The sequence below is a fragment of the Alligator mississippiensis genome, chromosome 1 (assembly GCF_030867095.1).
Source record: "Alligator mississippiensis isolate rAllMis1 chromosome 1, rAllMis1, whole genome shotgun sequence".
NCBI lineage: Eukaryota > Metazoa > Chordata > Crocodylia > Alligatoridae > Alligator > Alligator mississippiensis.
Window position 1 is genome coordinate 62,525,008 of NC_081824.1, and position 15,041 is coordinate 62,540,048.

The window sequence follows — 15,041 nt, forward strand, 5'->3', positions numbered from 1 at the left end:
GTCTGAGATGTTTCTGTAGTTGCCATCCTATGATAGTGCTTTGTGCTTGTGTGTACTGTCTGCTGTTGGTGAGTACCAAAATTGTCTTGTAAAAGTGGTAGAAATGGGTTTGGAGGTCAGTACAGTCGAGGTCTTCAAATGTATCCCTATTTGTTACATTGTAAAGTGTGTTCCCTTTATGTGAATTCGAGTTATGTGCCATTTTCCAGGAACACGTGTACAGCATAAAGTGAGGGAAACCTGTACCTCCATTGTGAGGTACTAGAAAAATGCACATTAGGCTACTTTAAGGTGTATTAGCTGAAGAGCATAGTTTTTTGGAACACTTTAATGCACATTAAAATAGGCATTAAAGTGCATGTGTAGACACACCTAGCGTATGTAACATGAAAAGTGAACATCACATTCAAGAATTTTAAAAAATACAGAAATCTTTTATTTTCAGACTGCTGCCCTGCTATCTTTAGGGGTGACTATGTGTAGTAAATATTGTAGGTGATTCACAAAGGTGATTGTACAGTTATATACAGGGATCCTGGCTTTCTCTGATAAAAAGTTGCAAATTTTGATTAAAAATCATGAAATCTCTGATAAAAACACCAAAATCTGCGATTAAAATGAAACGCCATTATCTATCTATCTATCTATCTATCTATCTATCTATCTATCTATCTATCTATCTATCTATCTATAATAGGTATCAATTGACCACAATGTTTTATTGATATATTTACAATTTTAAATCAATTTGGGAGCCTATCAGTGCCTCAATCACTGTAATAAAATACATTCTAAATACCTATACATTTTGGTATTGAATTTGGGTTTTTTATCATGCAAAATCAGAGGCCCCCTACCCACTTTGCTCACCAAGATGCAGGTCCAGGCCCCTCACTCCCCACCCACAGCCCTCCCAGCCCTGCTAGTGCTCCTCATTCCCCAACCACAGCCCTCTGGCCCTGCTGGTTCCCCTTGTCCCCCACCCACAGCCCCCTGCCTGGCCAGAGGGGGCCCTAAACTGCCAGGGCTATGGGGCCAGGACCCAGGTCCACAGCCCCCTGCCCGGCAGCAGCACCCAAGCCATGTCTGCTGCCCATGGGAGACGGTGGCAACTGTAGTGGAGCTGAGTGCAGATCCCAGCTCTCCCTCCTCTGTGGGTGGCATAGCTGGAGTGTATCCCATGGGGGGAGGCTGGAGTGGGCTGCCCACTGTGGGTTTGGGCTCCCTGCCCCACTGCCCTGCTCCTGGGGCCTCTCTGGTCCAGTGGGCGGGATCTGGCAGGGCAGAGCAAGGCTGGGTGGGGAAGCTCCATGCCACCATGGCAAGGAGCCCCCTGCCTGCCTGGAGGCAGCTGTGCAGAGCTGATGCCAGGCAAGCAGGGGGTGCTTTGCCTTGGCAGCTCAGAGCTTGCAGTGGCAACAATGAGCTTCCTTGCCCAGCTGCATTCTGGCCTGCTGCACCAGGTACTGCCCACTGGCCTGTGGAGGCCCTCTGGGAAGGGCAGCTGGGACGGGAGCTTGAGCCTCCAGCAGGCAGGTCACATCCGTCCCTGCCCCATGCATAGATCTGGGGGGCACATGTCCCCTCTGCCCCCACAAGAGTGTGTGCAGAGGCAGGGAACCAGCCCCATTACCCTCTCTCCTCATGATGAGCCACCCACGGCCCTGCCCTGGGCTCCAAGCCCCACACACTGCCCAGCTGCACAGTAGTCTGAGTCCCAACCCCTCCTTCACTCCCTTCCTATGGGGGCCTCAATTTTACCCTTTCCTTCCCTGGCTAGACTTTCCTGCGGGAGCTGCTTGCCAGGTTGGCTGGCAGCCATGCGCATGTACATGGCGTCCCCTAACTGACTAACCTCCTTCTGTTCCCCCCTACCTCTTGCAGCTCTTTTTTCCTTTCTAGACTGTTTTGTAGGAATAGAGAGAAGATGAAAAGAAGGGAGGAACTGACACATTTTGCACAAAGGCAGGACTGAGCAGTTACCTGGGAATGCTACGTTCTTTCTTCATTTGAAAACAATGATAACTATTTACTCTTCCCCTCAGTTTCTCTATAATTTAGAGAACATTATAGATATGGCCGTGGGCTGTGAAATATTTTTTGGCAGAATCCTAGATTTAGCCCTATCTGACATTTGATGAGCCAGATTTGTCTTTTCTTGGTAGTCCCAAAGCAAATAAAAAAGATGTAAGCCCCCTTCTTCAGGGAACCATCACTTCTTTGCAGTCAAAGGTTTTTCTCCCAAGCGTTTGCCTAGTTTCAGTTCCTTAGAACAGGAATGACCATTAATATTCTTTGTATATCCAAAAAGATGTTCAAAAACACAGGATGGTTCTTCGCACAAACTTGTTTTGCAAAACACATATGATCTCTCTTTCATTTAAGATGGATATCTTCTGAGCCTTTTTCACAATCATAGAGCAGGTACACTTTGTGTCTGCATACAGCCTTCAAGGTCTGTAGATCAGAAAATTTTGGGGGACTGTTGTCTATTTCATTCTGTTTTGCATTTCAAGGCCGAGTCTGGATGGCACAGAGCCTGTAATTTAGAGGATTCTAAGGGTGCTGTTACCTTTAAAACATATTAAATCTGTGCAATGTTATGTTATCATAAAGTGAGACTAGTTTCAGAACAGTCATAGGCTGAGACTTAATGCTAAGGTGACTATACATCCTGGATTAGCCTGGACAGTCCTGGATTTCAAAGGCTGGCCCTGCTGGCCAGTCAAAATTAAAGCATGTATCTGGGGTGCAGGGTGCATAGCATCAGGAGCTGTGAAATAGGAAACCCTAGCAGACAGCAAAATTGCCATTAACACTAATTGTTACTTCACAGGTGATTGTTAACACCTGTGAAGTAAAGAAAAATGGGTCATTAATGGGCTATTGATTCCCTGCAGTGGGGGTGGGGGACAGCATCCCGGATTTCACATTGTCCCATATGGTTAGGGTGACCATATGTCCTGGTTTATCTGGGACTGTTCCAGATTTCAGAAGTTGATCCTGGCTGGCTGCTGAGAATTATAATTCCATGGTGTCCTGGAAACACAGTGGTGTGGGGCGCAGTCTGGCCAGGAGTTGGATCAGTGCAGAGCGCTTTGCAGGTGGGCAAGCAGGCACCATTGCCTGTCTGGCATACAGCCCTGCCCCTGCCAACTTGTGGGAGTGCAGGGGACAGGTAGGGGAGGGCAGGGCAGGGCAGTGTACCAGATTTCTCAGATGATGTCCTAGATTCTTGGCATTTCCATATGGTCACTCTACATTCATAGATTCATAGATGTTAGGGTCGGAAGGGACCAGAATAGATCATCAAGTCCGACCCCCTGCATAAGCAGGAAAGAGTGCTGGGTCTAGATGACCCCAGCTAGATAATCGTCTAACCTCCTCTTGAAGACCCCCAGGGTAGGGGAGAGCACCACCTCCCTTGGGAGCCCGTTCCAGACCTTGGCCACTCGAACTGTGAAGAAGTTCTTCCTTATGTCCAGTCTAAATCTGCTGTCTACTAGCTTGTGGCCATTGTTTCTTGTAACCCCCGGGGGCCCCTTGGTGAATAAATCCTCACCAATTCCCTTCTGTGCCCCCGTGATGAACTTATAGGCAGCTACAAGGTCGCCTCTCAACCTTCTCTTGCGGAGGCTGAAAAGGTCCAGTTTCTCTAGTCTCTCCTCGTAGGGCTTGGTCTGCAGGCCCTTGACCATACGAGTTGCCCTTCGCTGTACCCTCTCCAGGTTATCCGCATCCTTCTTGAAGTGTGGCTCCCAGTATTGCACGCAGTACTCCAACTGCGGTCTGACCAACGCCCTATAGAGGGGAAGTATCACCTCCCTGGACCTATTTGTCATGCATCTGCTGATGCACGATAAAGTGCCATTGGCTTTTCTGATGGCTTCGTCACACTGCCGGCTCATGTTCATCTTGGAGTCCACTAGGACTCCAAGATCCCTTTCCACCTCTGTGCCACCCAGCAGGTCATTCCCTAGGCTGTAGGTGTGCTGGACATTTTTCCTCCCTAGGTGCAGCACTTTGCATTTCTCCTTGTTGAACTGCATCCTGTTGTTTTCTGCCCACTTGTCCAACCTATCCAGGTCTGCCTGCAGCTGTTCCCTGCCCTCCGGCGTGTCCACTTCTCCCCATAGCTTTGTGTCATCTGCAAACTTGGACAGAGTACATTTCACTCCCACGTCCAAGTTGCTGATGAAGACATTAAAGAGTATCGGTCCAAGGACCGAACCCTGCGGGACCCCACTGCCCACACCCTTCCAGGTCGAGACCGACCCATCTACCACGACTCTTTGGGTGCGACCCTCTAGCCAATTCGCCACCCACCGGACTGTGCAGTCATCCACATCACAGCCTCTTAACTTGTTCACCAGTATGAGGTGGGATACCGTATCGAAGGCCTTCCTGAAGTCTAAGTATACGACATCCACCCCTCCTCCTGTGTCCAGGCGTTTCGTAACCTGGTCATAGAAAGAGACTAGGTTGGTCAGGCACGATCTGCCCGCCACAAACCCATGCTGGTTTCCCCTCAGCATAATTTGTCATATGGTCACCCTACTTAATGCCATCTCATATCTTCAGAACTGCGATTTGCCACTAGAGGACCTAGCAAGCAGGGGTGTGGGCAGTGGCCTGGACTCTATCTCCCCTTTGGGGTGAGAGAGGAGAAGGGAAGGTGGTATGTAATGCCAAGGCAGCAAAAACACCATGGGGGCTGTGGCTTCCCTCACTACAATTCATTTCTCTATTTGAGCTGAATAAAGTAGACCAGTGATGCTCAACCTTTTGGCCCTGCAGGCCAGATGAACAGCGTGGGACTCATCTACAGGCCTAATTGGGCTCTGGGGCCAGGCATCACCGTTCACAAGTCCAATTTCACTCCCTCCCATGCTCTGCGTGCTGGGATTTGGTCCTGGAGGCCAGGCATTTCCTGCACTCAGCCCACCATACCAGAATTGGACCCTGGGGCCTAGCTTCATTCCTGCCAGGCTCTGTACACTATGATTGGGGGCCAAATCCAGTGTGCAAGACCCAGGGCTTCTCATGGATCTGGAGATTTAGGAGCAGGGAAGTGGTACTACCTCTCCCCCACCACCTGTGGAGAACCCCATGGGCTAGATGACATGGCGCTATGAGCCAGATATGGCCAATGGGCTGGAGGTTGAGCACCCCTGAATTGGACCATTAGACCATTCTTTGACTTCCTAGGCATGGTGTGGTACTCATCTGTTCTCTTAGGGCTTTTTGTCTGTGGGCATTGTGGACTACTTTTGTAACTTGATTTTATAGAGTCTATAGCTATTTGCCATCAGGCCAATTTATTTATTAGTTTTTAACATTCATCTTTAAGTTTGCAATGGGACTAATATAATAGGCATTCTTTAAAAAACATGGTAAAAATATATTTTACTAGCAAATTGCCCATCAAGCATGATGGTGGGGGGGGGCAGGCACAGAGGCCTGTGTAACCCCCCGCCCTCCAGCCTCATGTCGGGATCTGGCTTCCCTCCCTTTCCCACCTGCCACTTTGGGCTTGGGCTTGTTTCCCCTCTCTCTTCTGTCATTTTGGTTCCTGTTCCCCCCTGCTACTTTGGATGTGGGCCTATGTGCCCCCCCCAGCTCCCTGCATCCCAGGAAAGTGGGGGAAGAGGGGAGCTTGCATGTACCAGCAGCCAATGCTGCTGTGCGCAGCCATCACTAACCCCCCTAGTCCCTTCCCGCTCCCCTCCCTTCTTCCCCCACTTCCTTCCTCCCCTCCTCCGCCTCCCTGCTGGCTGTTGTTGTGGGGGCCCGCTCCAGCCCCTGGATCCAAGGAGCAGGGCTGGGGGGGAGGTTGGTGAGGCCAGCACTGCGCCACCAGCACCCCACCCTGCTGTAGGCTCCAAGGAGCAGGGCATGGGGGGGGCAGCATCTCTGACCTCGCCCACCCACCACCCCATCCCCTTCATCATAGCAGTGCTCTGGTTCCCACCATCCCCCTCTGCCTCCAAGGAACAGGGCTGTGGGGAGGAGGCACACTGTCCCTGCTATTGTGGTGGTGCTCCGCCATATGTCTCAGTCTGCTGGAGCACTCTGATTGGCTGCCGAGACAACCAGTTAGAGTGCGAATAAAGCATTACAGACAGACAGACAGACTAAGGCTTTTATAACATTAGAATATTGTACAGTGTGCACTGTTTCTACAATAATATTTTTAAAAGCATTTATGCAAAAGTCTAAAAATAACTCTAATGAAACATGTAGTTTTGGGTCAGTCGCTTATGCTGTCATTTTTATAATAAAGCAATAATAATATTCTCTTACACAATACTTCTCTTTCACAGAGTCCAAAAGCCTTTACAAATTGCATTTTACAGATGGGAAAGATAAGGCATGGGGAAGAGAAGTGACTTAGTCAAGTTTAGCAAATCAGGGGCCAGAGCTAGGAGGTGAATCTGCACCTCTTGGGTGTATCTAGATGAGCATGGACATGTGGTATGCAGCGCCGCCGGCCCATCTGTGGCACTGGAAATGCCACACATGCAGGCATTCCCTGTATTGCTAATTTGAAGTGCAAGGACATTTTTTTGACACAGGGAGATCCCAATGACAAAAACACCCACACCTTAAAAAATCAGGGCAGTGCATGAGGCGGCAGCATGTGCTGCTGGAAACTGGAGCCTGGCTGCCTGGAGCCACACTTCAGCTGCTGTCCAGGCTCCATGATGCCAGATTGCCATGGCTGCAGTCCCCAGAGGCCCTCAGGACCCCAGATAAGGCTTCTGGGGTCAACCCAGGTGCTGACCCCAACCTCCCCTACTTCATTTGGGGCAATGTACCACATGCCAGAACACATGTGCATGGGCATTTCCTGGGGACAAGCAGCAGTGTTACATCTTGTACTGTTGTTGTCTGTCTCTGGGGAAACGCATGTTCCTGCTTGTGGGGATGCATCCCTTGAGTCCCAGTCTAATGGATTAACTATTTGGTCACCCTGTTTCCTGTTAATCCCTAAGTATCTGTATAACAGACATTACATAATCCTGTTATTTTTATGGTCGTCTTCAAATGGTTGATAATGTAGAAAGGACATATACAGTTCCATAGCCTTAAAATTCCTCTTGTTCTGTTTAAAAAAACAGGTAGTACTTTTCCATATAGGCACTCTCTTATTAAATGGAATTCATTTTGCAATATTGGTGTAAAGTAATACTCCAGGGGTGTATACAGAGATATTAATGGAAATATTGTTTTTAAATCAAAAATTAGTCCTTGAAGAAGACAGATTTCCTGGCTACTGGGATAAGATAGTGTTATGAAATTCTATAGGTACTAAAACACCACAAACCTTGTCATCCTTTATGCTAAAGAGTTTACTTTTTAAAATTTTCTATCATTAGTACAAAGACAGCAGCATGTACATGTAAATTATTATAAAAAATAACCCCCTGCCCCCACCAAACTACTTTTACCATTTATCCTTATGGGGAGGACAAAGAGAAGGAATGAAAAACATGTTAGGTGCTAATCATGCTGCTTAATACTCTTCTGGGAAGGTGTTCAAATACTCTCGTGGTGAGGGTAGCTTAATTCATAGATTCATAGATGTTAGGGTCAGAAGGAACCTCAATAGATCATCGAGTCTGACCCCCTTCATAGGCAGGAAAGAGTGCTGGGTCTAGATGACCCCAGCTAGATGCCTATCTAACCTCCTCTTGAAGACCCCCAGGGTAGGGGAGAGCACCATCTCCCTTGGGAGCCCATTCCAGACCTTGGCCACTCGAACTGTGAAGAAGTTCTTCCTAATGTCCAGTGTAAATCTGCTCTCTGCTAGCTTGTGGCCATTATTTCTTGTAACCCCCGGGGGTGCCTTGGTGAATAAAACCTCACCAATTCCCTTCTGTGCCCCTGTGATGAACTTATAGGCAGCTACAAGGTTGCCTCTCAACCTTCTCTTGCGGAGGCTAAAAAGGTCCAGGTTCTCTAGTCTCTTCTTGTAGAGCTTGGCCTACAAGCCCTTAACCATATGAGTGGCCCTTCTCTGGACCCTCTCCAGGTTATCCACATCTCTCTTGAAGTGCGGTGCCCAGAATTGCATGCAGTACTCCAGCTGCGGTCTGACCAGCGCCCAATAGAGGGGAAGTATCACCTCCTTGGATCTATTCGTCATACATCTGCTGATGCACGATAAAGTGCCATTAGCTTTTCTGATGGCTTCATCACACTGCTGACTCATGTTCATCTTGGAGTCCACTAGGACTCCAAGATCCCTTTCCGCTTCCGTGCCTCCAACCAGGTCAGAACCTGAATACCTTAAGAACCTGAATACAACACAATAGGAAAAGGAAAAAGCACTCAGCACAGAACATGTGTTATCTATAACATAGACAATCCACATGTGCTGATGGTGGGGAGGCACAACTCCACCCGCCTCCCCACTCCACTGCTGCTGGGTGTTGGGTCCAGCTATGCTGCAACCTCATGTCCTTTCATTGGTGCAGAAATCGCGCTGCTGCCACCACCCCTGCTGCTTCTGGGCCCTGGCTCCAGCCAGGCTGCAGCTCTGTGCACTGCTGTCAACACAGAAATCTGGAGGGGCATATGCCCCGCCATCCATCGCCAGTAGTTTACAATATAAATTCCAATGTGCGAGTATATTACTTGCAAGGGACTACAGAGAAAACTCTTCATATGTAGTCATTTTACATTAAATTAACCTAATTTCTCTCTTATCAGTATTTTAAAACTGTGAATGGTAACTTATCTGACTGGCATGAGCGGGAAAATGTGGCAAGGTGGCACACCACTGAGGTCAGTTGTTGTCAATTATCCACATGTAAGTGATATCTGGGCTAAGTACAGACAGTCAAAAAGCCTGAGGCTGAATCAATTCAATCTTTCCAGGTTAATCTAAACTGCATAGTTTGAACTGATAAGCAAGTGAACAGACATTTAGTTTTGATTCTGGAAATGCAGCCACATGCCTGCAGTGGCTCAGGCTAGAAGCCAGGGGGGTGCTAGAGTACATCTCCCCTTCCTTGGCTGGACCAGGCAGATTGGTCCAGGGCTAGCCTGCCCAACCTGCAAGGGTGGGGTTGTAGAGGGATGCTGGGGGATTGTGAGTTAACTTGAATCTGGAGGGGATCAGGGACAAAAGTTTAATTAACTGATTTAACTCAGTTAAGTTTGATACAAGATCCATCAGGGTTTATCTTAAGCTGTTCTTAGCCATTTTGAAAGTGGTTTGTGCGCCCTGAATTTCTGTTGTGTTACAGATTTGAACCCGTTTCCAATCACTTATACAGGTTTATGTATAATTTCCCTAGCATTACTTATTTTGAATATATGACAGAAGGAAAGGTGATTTACATGCTTTTATTAGGCCTTAAAACATAAATGTTAATCAAATACATAGGACTCAAAGGCTACATCTCTACCTGACCCCCTTTTCCTGAACAAAATGGGGAGGCTTTGTGCTCCTTTTTCAGTGTGCTGGCTCCTATGCGTGGGCCTTACAGAATCTGGCTCCCAAATTTTTGGAGGGGCACTTCTGAGGATTAAAGTGCTGCGTATTTTATGGTTAAGAAAGCATAAAAAGGGAAATATAATTCACAAGAAACACAACTGCATTGCCAGTGTCAAAATACTTTTTGTTATTCCAGGGAGATGCAGTCATCTGTGGTTTACTTTGATTTCAATATATACATGAAAAGTTTCATAAAGCAGAGATCTGTTGTGCTAGTCTGATGAATGGGACAATGTAAGTTGAGTCATGGGTTGATGGCTGAGCTCTATTGACATCAGTGGGGCTTCATGCATGGTACAGGGGCAGGCAATTATTTTGGACAGAGGGCCACTTAAGTTTTGGTGAGCTGTCAGGTGCCGCATAGGTAGCCTCACCCCTTGACTGTTGCCCTGTTCCCTGGTCACCACATTGAGACCGGAAGTCCTGTCCCCTAACCCCTGACCTTTGCCACCTGAAGTCCCTCCTCTTGCTGCCCCCCCCAATACTCCTTTTGGGAGGTAGGTTGCCATCTTAGAACCAGAAAAAAACTAAATCAAATACCTAGTATAAACAAACACCTAGTATAATTTATTTTAATTTTATTACAAAAAATAATTCTCATGACTTGTGATTGTGTACTGTATATAGAAGGGATTGCATAATAACTCAGAAATAAAGTGTCACTTTTATATTGTGTGTATGGTGGGGTGTGGGAGTGTGGGGGGGTTGTGAAAGGGTGTGGCTGTGTAGGGTGGCATAGGGTATGTTGGGGTGTATGCATATGTTGATGGGGGTTGTGGGAACAGGGTGTGAGGGAGGGTGGGGGGTGTAGGGACACCCCACATGCTCCCCACAAGGCGGAGAGGTCAGGGCGCTCATGCCTGGTGCAGGTACCTAGTGGGGCATGGCTCCAGTCAGCGCTGCACGAGGAGCGGGAGCAGAGCCTGCCATATTGCCAGTGCTTCACACCGCACACCTGCAGTGGGGAAGCCCCATGCGGGACTCCATGGGGAAGCAGGAGGTGGGGCTCCCTCCACTCTCGGCAGAGTGCAGGGACCTGTGCAGTAGGGAGCAGGGGAAGCAGCAGGCTCCAATGCTGGGCTTCCCCTGCTGTGAGTGCTGGAGCTGCAGGTGCACAGCATGGAGCCCTGGCAATAGGGTGGGCTCTGCTCCCTCCTCCTGCACAGTGCTGGCCGTAGCCATGCCCCATCAGATGCCTATGCTGGGCATGAGTGTCCTGAGCAACCTGCCTGCTGCTGCTGCTGGCAGCTGGGAGTGCACACCATGAGGGGAGAGTGTAGGAGGTCCCTACACCCCCCACCCTTGCACCCACACCCTGCCCAGCTGAACTCCACATTCCCACTACCCCTCTGGGCACAGGCTCTGTGCTTCACTCCCGCTTCTGCCCAACTGCAACTCAACACCCCCTCACCCCCCAGCCCCAGCGCTTCCCTACCTGCTGCCCCGAGCAAGCATGTTCTGGCTGTAGCAGGAGCCTCTCATGGAAACTGCTGGTTGGGCAGACCCCTTCTGCCCAAGAGGGTGGGAGTGAGGACCAAAGGGTTTGTTGGGGGGTTGTACACGTGGGTGCCTCACTGTCACCCTCATGGACGGAAGGGCTGGGTGGCATGCAATTCATTGGAGGGGGTGGGTACTGGACCAGATGAAGTGCCTGGCAGGCTGGATCCGGCTTGCGGGCTGTATTTTGCCCACCCCTGGTCTAGCTGAACAGATCTGTGCGCAGAATTGCGGTATGTGTAAAAATGACTTTTGTCTTTAAGTGGATGGAAGAAGATAAACAAAAGAGTGTCAATATTGAAGATAAACAGATGTACATCTATCTATCAGACACTCCCCCCCCCCCCAAAAAAAAACAAACAAAAAACCAAAAACATTCACAGTTCATATAATTCATGATGTGCACCTGCCAGTGTAGCTATTGGTGAATTTTCCAACACATTTTTTAAAAACTAATTTGCCCTTTTTTAAAAGTGTTTTTCAAAAGGAAAGGCACAGAACTATGCAGATAGGTCTAAAGTAACTGAACCTGACAAAAATCTGATCTTGTATATCTAATTCAAATAAAACTTGCATTGCCTTTAGAGGGAATTAATACCTCACAAGGGTCATGAATGTTCAAACCCTAAGTGTATATTCTCCTTAATAATGATCCTAATTTCCTCTTGCAGGTTGCATAGGTTAAAACACTGAAAAAAGTCTAGCAGAATTTGAAACAACCTTTATCTCACTACTACTATTATAGTTTAGAAAAAATATAATGATAAGGCAGTATTTTTATTTTTGTCATTGAAAATGTGTGTTTTTGTTGTATATTATGGTTCTTCGTTACTTCATATGGGTACTTTCAAGTTGGAATTTCATGTTGTGTTAGTACAGGAAAACTGTTCCTACCCGATATGGATCACGTTTGGCAGTGCCTGTAAGAGTAAGTGTGAGGCATATCTTTGTTTGTGAATGAAATACCCCACATTTCACAAGGGCAAGCATGGAGTCCTACTGCCTAAAGCATGCTTCCACTAAGTCTGTAAAGTTTTCTACCTGAATCTTTGGGAACCATTGACCCACCTGAGTTGAATCCTATGTGAGCGTTGTTGGGTTTGTAACATAGCTGTAAAACTTAGGGCTCTTTTGCTATACTGTGAAAATGCACTTTCCCCCCAATTTCATTCAAATAAACTTTTGGAATGAAGAGTACCCCTTAATACATACTCTTTGGTTCTAATAGCTCTATGCACATTAGGAATACTATCCTTTAGAAGTTTATAGAAAAAATATCTAATGGTTTCTTGAATGACCTACTCTAGTGCTGCATCAGAACTCACTAAAAAGAAAATGTTTTGCTAATGGTAGGTCAAAGTAATGTTGTCTCTCTTTATTTTCCTGATGCATTGCATGGAGGTTCAGAAGCCACATTAGAGCACTGTAATCTTTCATCAGATTGTTTGTTTGGTTGCCTAACATCTGTGGATTGTTAAGATAAGTTATTACACAGACCTGCTTTAGTTTAGATTAGTTTGGACCACATCCCAGTATATTCAATCAGGATATAATTCCTGCATGCTGCTAGATTGCTTGCTCCACATACTTCTCTAAAAATGTTTTTCAATATACAGATTTCTTACTGAAACTGTTATGTCACCTCAAGTCTTTTTTTTTTCCCGCTAAGAAAATCTTTTGTTATTTTTCCTTTTGGACTGAATATAGCTGAAGGCAAACATAGCATTTAATAGCTAAATCCTGAAGAGAATCCTAAACAGAGATGGTAGTGTAGCTTCTATGTGAGTATAATGCAGATTTCCTTCATATGTAATCTGTGCTGCTTGGTGTGTATGCTGTGTCCGAATGCAGCTATGAGGAAATGTTTTATTTAATTTCACATATAGTATTTCTCCCTTTTGTATTGTGTGTCTTATTCCTTAACTGTTACCACTTGTTTAAGTTTCATATTTTTGTCCATAACAACTAATTCTGATAGCCAAGCAAAATAAAATTAGGTAAGTTTATATTAGTAAATACAAAGAAAAGATTACTTTGGATTTTTTATTTTATAGGTATATTTAGATCTGATATATTAAATTAGGGATGATGTTGGTCATGGGCAATTACTGCCTTTTAATTTCTGTGATATTGTTAAAAATCAAGATTTCTTTTATTTAGCATTCAAATTTTCTTCTAAATATCTTGTGTTATAGTTTGATTAAAAGAATTACTCTCGCTAAAATAAAGGAACATTAAGGACTTTTTAAAACTATTTCATTTTAGTTTGAAATGTGTTAGTCTTTTCCTGACGTTGTACATGTACTGTACTGTACTATTTAAACTATTCTGGACTTTTAAACATGCTTGTTCTTGTCAAGTTTTTCAGAACACCTTTATTGTATATTTTATTACTATTTTTGAGGGAGACTGAGTTTACTATGTGTGATCATACCTTTTTGATTAATGACTATACACCATTGAAACATGCACATTAGGCTAAAAACTGAATTAGATTGTATATAAACATTTAAAATGAGTTATTCCTAGTTGAGACTGTATGTTAACTTGTTGATTTTTCAAGATCACATATCTTTTCTGTCCTTCCATCCTGTTTCAAAATCAGAATCCCTAAGATGAAGAAGATATGGCATAATCTCATGAAAAGAAGATTTTTGTAATGTTTAGCATTTGTGGTAAATGGGAAGCTTATTATCCCACTGTTGTGCTTATTATCCCACTGAGGCTTATTATGCTTCTATTTTTGACACAGGACATGTTTGTGCAGCTATTGGAATAATTGTAACTTTTGATTAGAAGCTTTTTGAATTAATGAAAGCTATTTTAATGGCTATTTCATCATCTTCCTGAAAAGAGGAAAAATGAAAGCCTACTCAGTGTTTAAAGACACAATGTAGATATGGCTGCGGGGAAAGATATTTGATCCCCCACCCTCAACCCCCTAACTAGAGTTCAGATACTAGTATAGAGGTTGTATACTTGTTAGTCCAGTTATATTCTTTAGAATATTAATGTATTTAGGACCTTCTTAATAATTATTAAGTATGTGCTATATAAAATGGCTGAAAATATTTTTCCTTTTATTGATGATATTCAAAGAAAGTTGATATTGTCATATATGCAGTTTACCTACAGTTTATTTCCTATAAAATGGTTATTTTTCTTCAAATTTCTTGTTTTAAATGTTCACTGCATATCTGTCCCTTTACAGAAAATAATAGCTAAAATATGAAAAAAGAATAGTCCTCTCAATATTAATTTACATTACTTTTCTTTTTTTATTATTATTTTCCATTGTTTTACTCTTCAATGTCTGCACTCAAGATTCTGGTTTTTGTCTTCTACCTATTTTAGCTTCCCTGACATCTCATTTTGAATTATCTTGCTCTTCTTTTCTTTTTCTTTTTTTTTTCTAAAACTCCACTTCTTTTCCTAATAATTTTTTAACTTTAAATGTTCTCATTATTTTAACCTACAGTACAAACTAACCCCAATCTTTATATAATCCTAAAGTGTAAGCTTGGGTTTTTTGTTGTTTTTTAGGGCCACTAGAAGGAAAAAAAGAAACCCTCTGTACAGAAAGGATTTAGTGGTGATATCCAGTGACTGGAACAGTTGCTCTTTTTTTTTTAGCTTAGAGATTTTATATATGATCATTTTTTGATTATGCAAATGTTTGGTCTTTTTATTTAATAAGATTTTCAGTCTTGTAAAGAACTATACTCATCTGTCCATTTCACTGTTGCATTTAGTCACATAGCATTAGATTTTTTTTTTTAAGCTTCAGTCTTACAGCATTGGTAAGTAGTTATGTTTGCCATAGCTGAAACTAGTCACTAGAATTCAGATGTTGATGTTATATTGTATAAAAAGAAAAGAACAAGGAGAAATACTGTAATAATGCCTGCTTCTTTTATAGTTTGCACTAATGTTGTGATTGAAATGGGACAGTTAATTGGCTTGAGCTTTATAATCCCAGTTTCAAGTTTATCTCATGACTGGGTAGTTCCATCCTGATGTTTCTTCCACATTAAAAGAT

General features: G+C 44.6%; 1 protein-coding gene across 36 annotated transcripts in view; it reads left to right on the forward strand.

The window, feature by feature from the left end:
• RIMS1 (regulating synaptic membrane exocytosis 1) overlaps nucleotides 1–15,041 on the forward strand; it is a 574,877-nt gene that overhangs the window by 240,730 nt on the left and 319,106 nt on the right. The window lies entirely within an intron of this gene.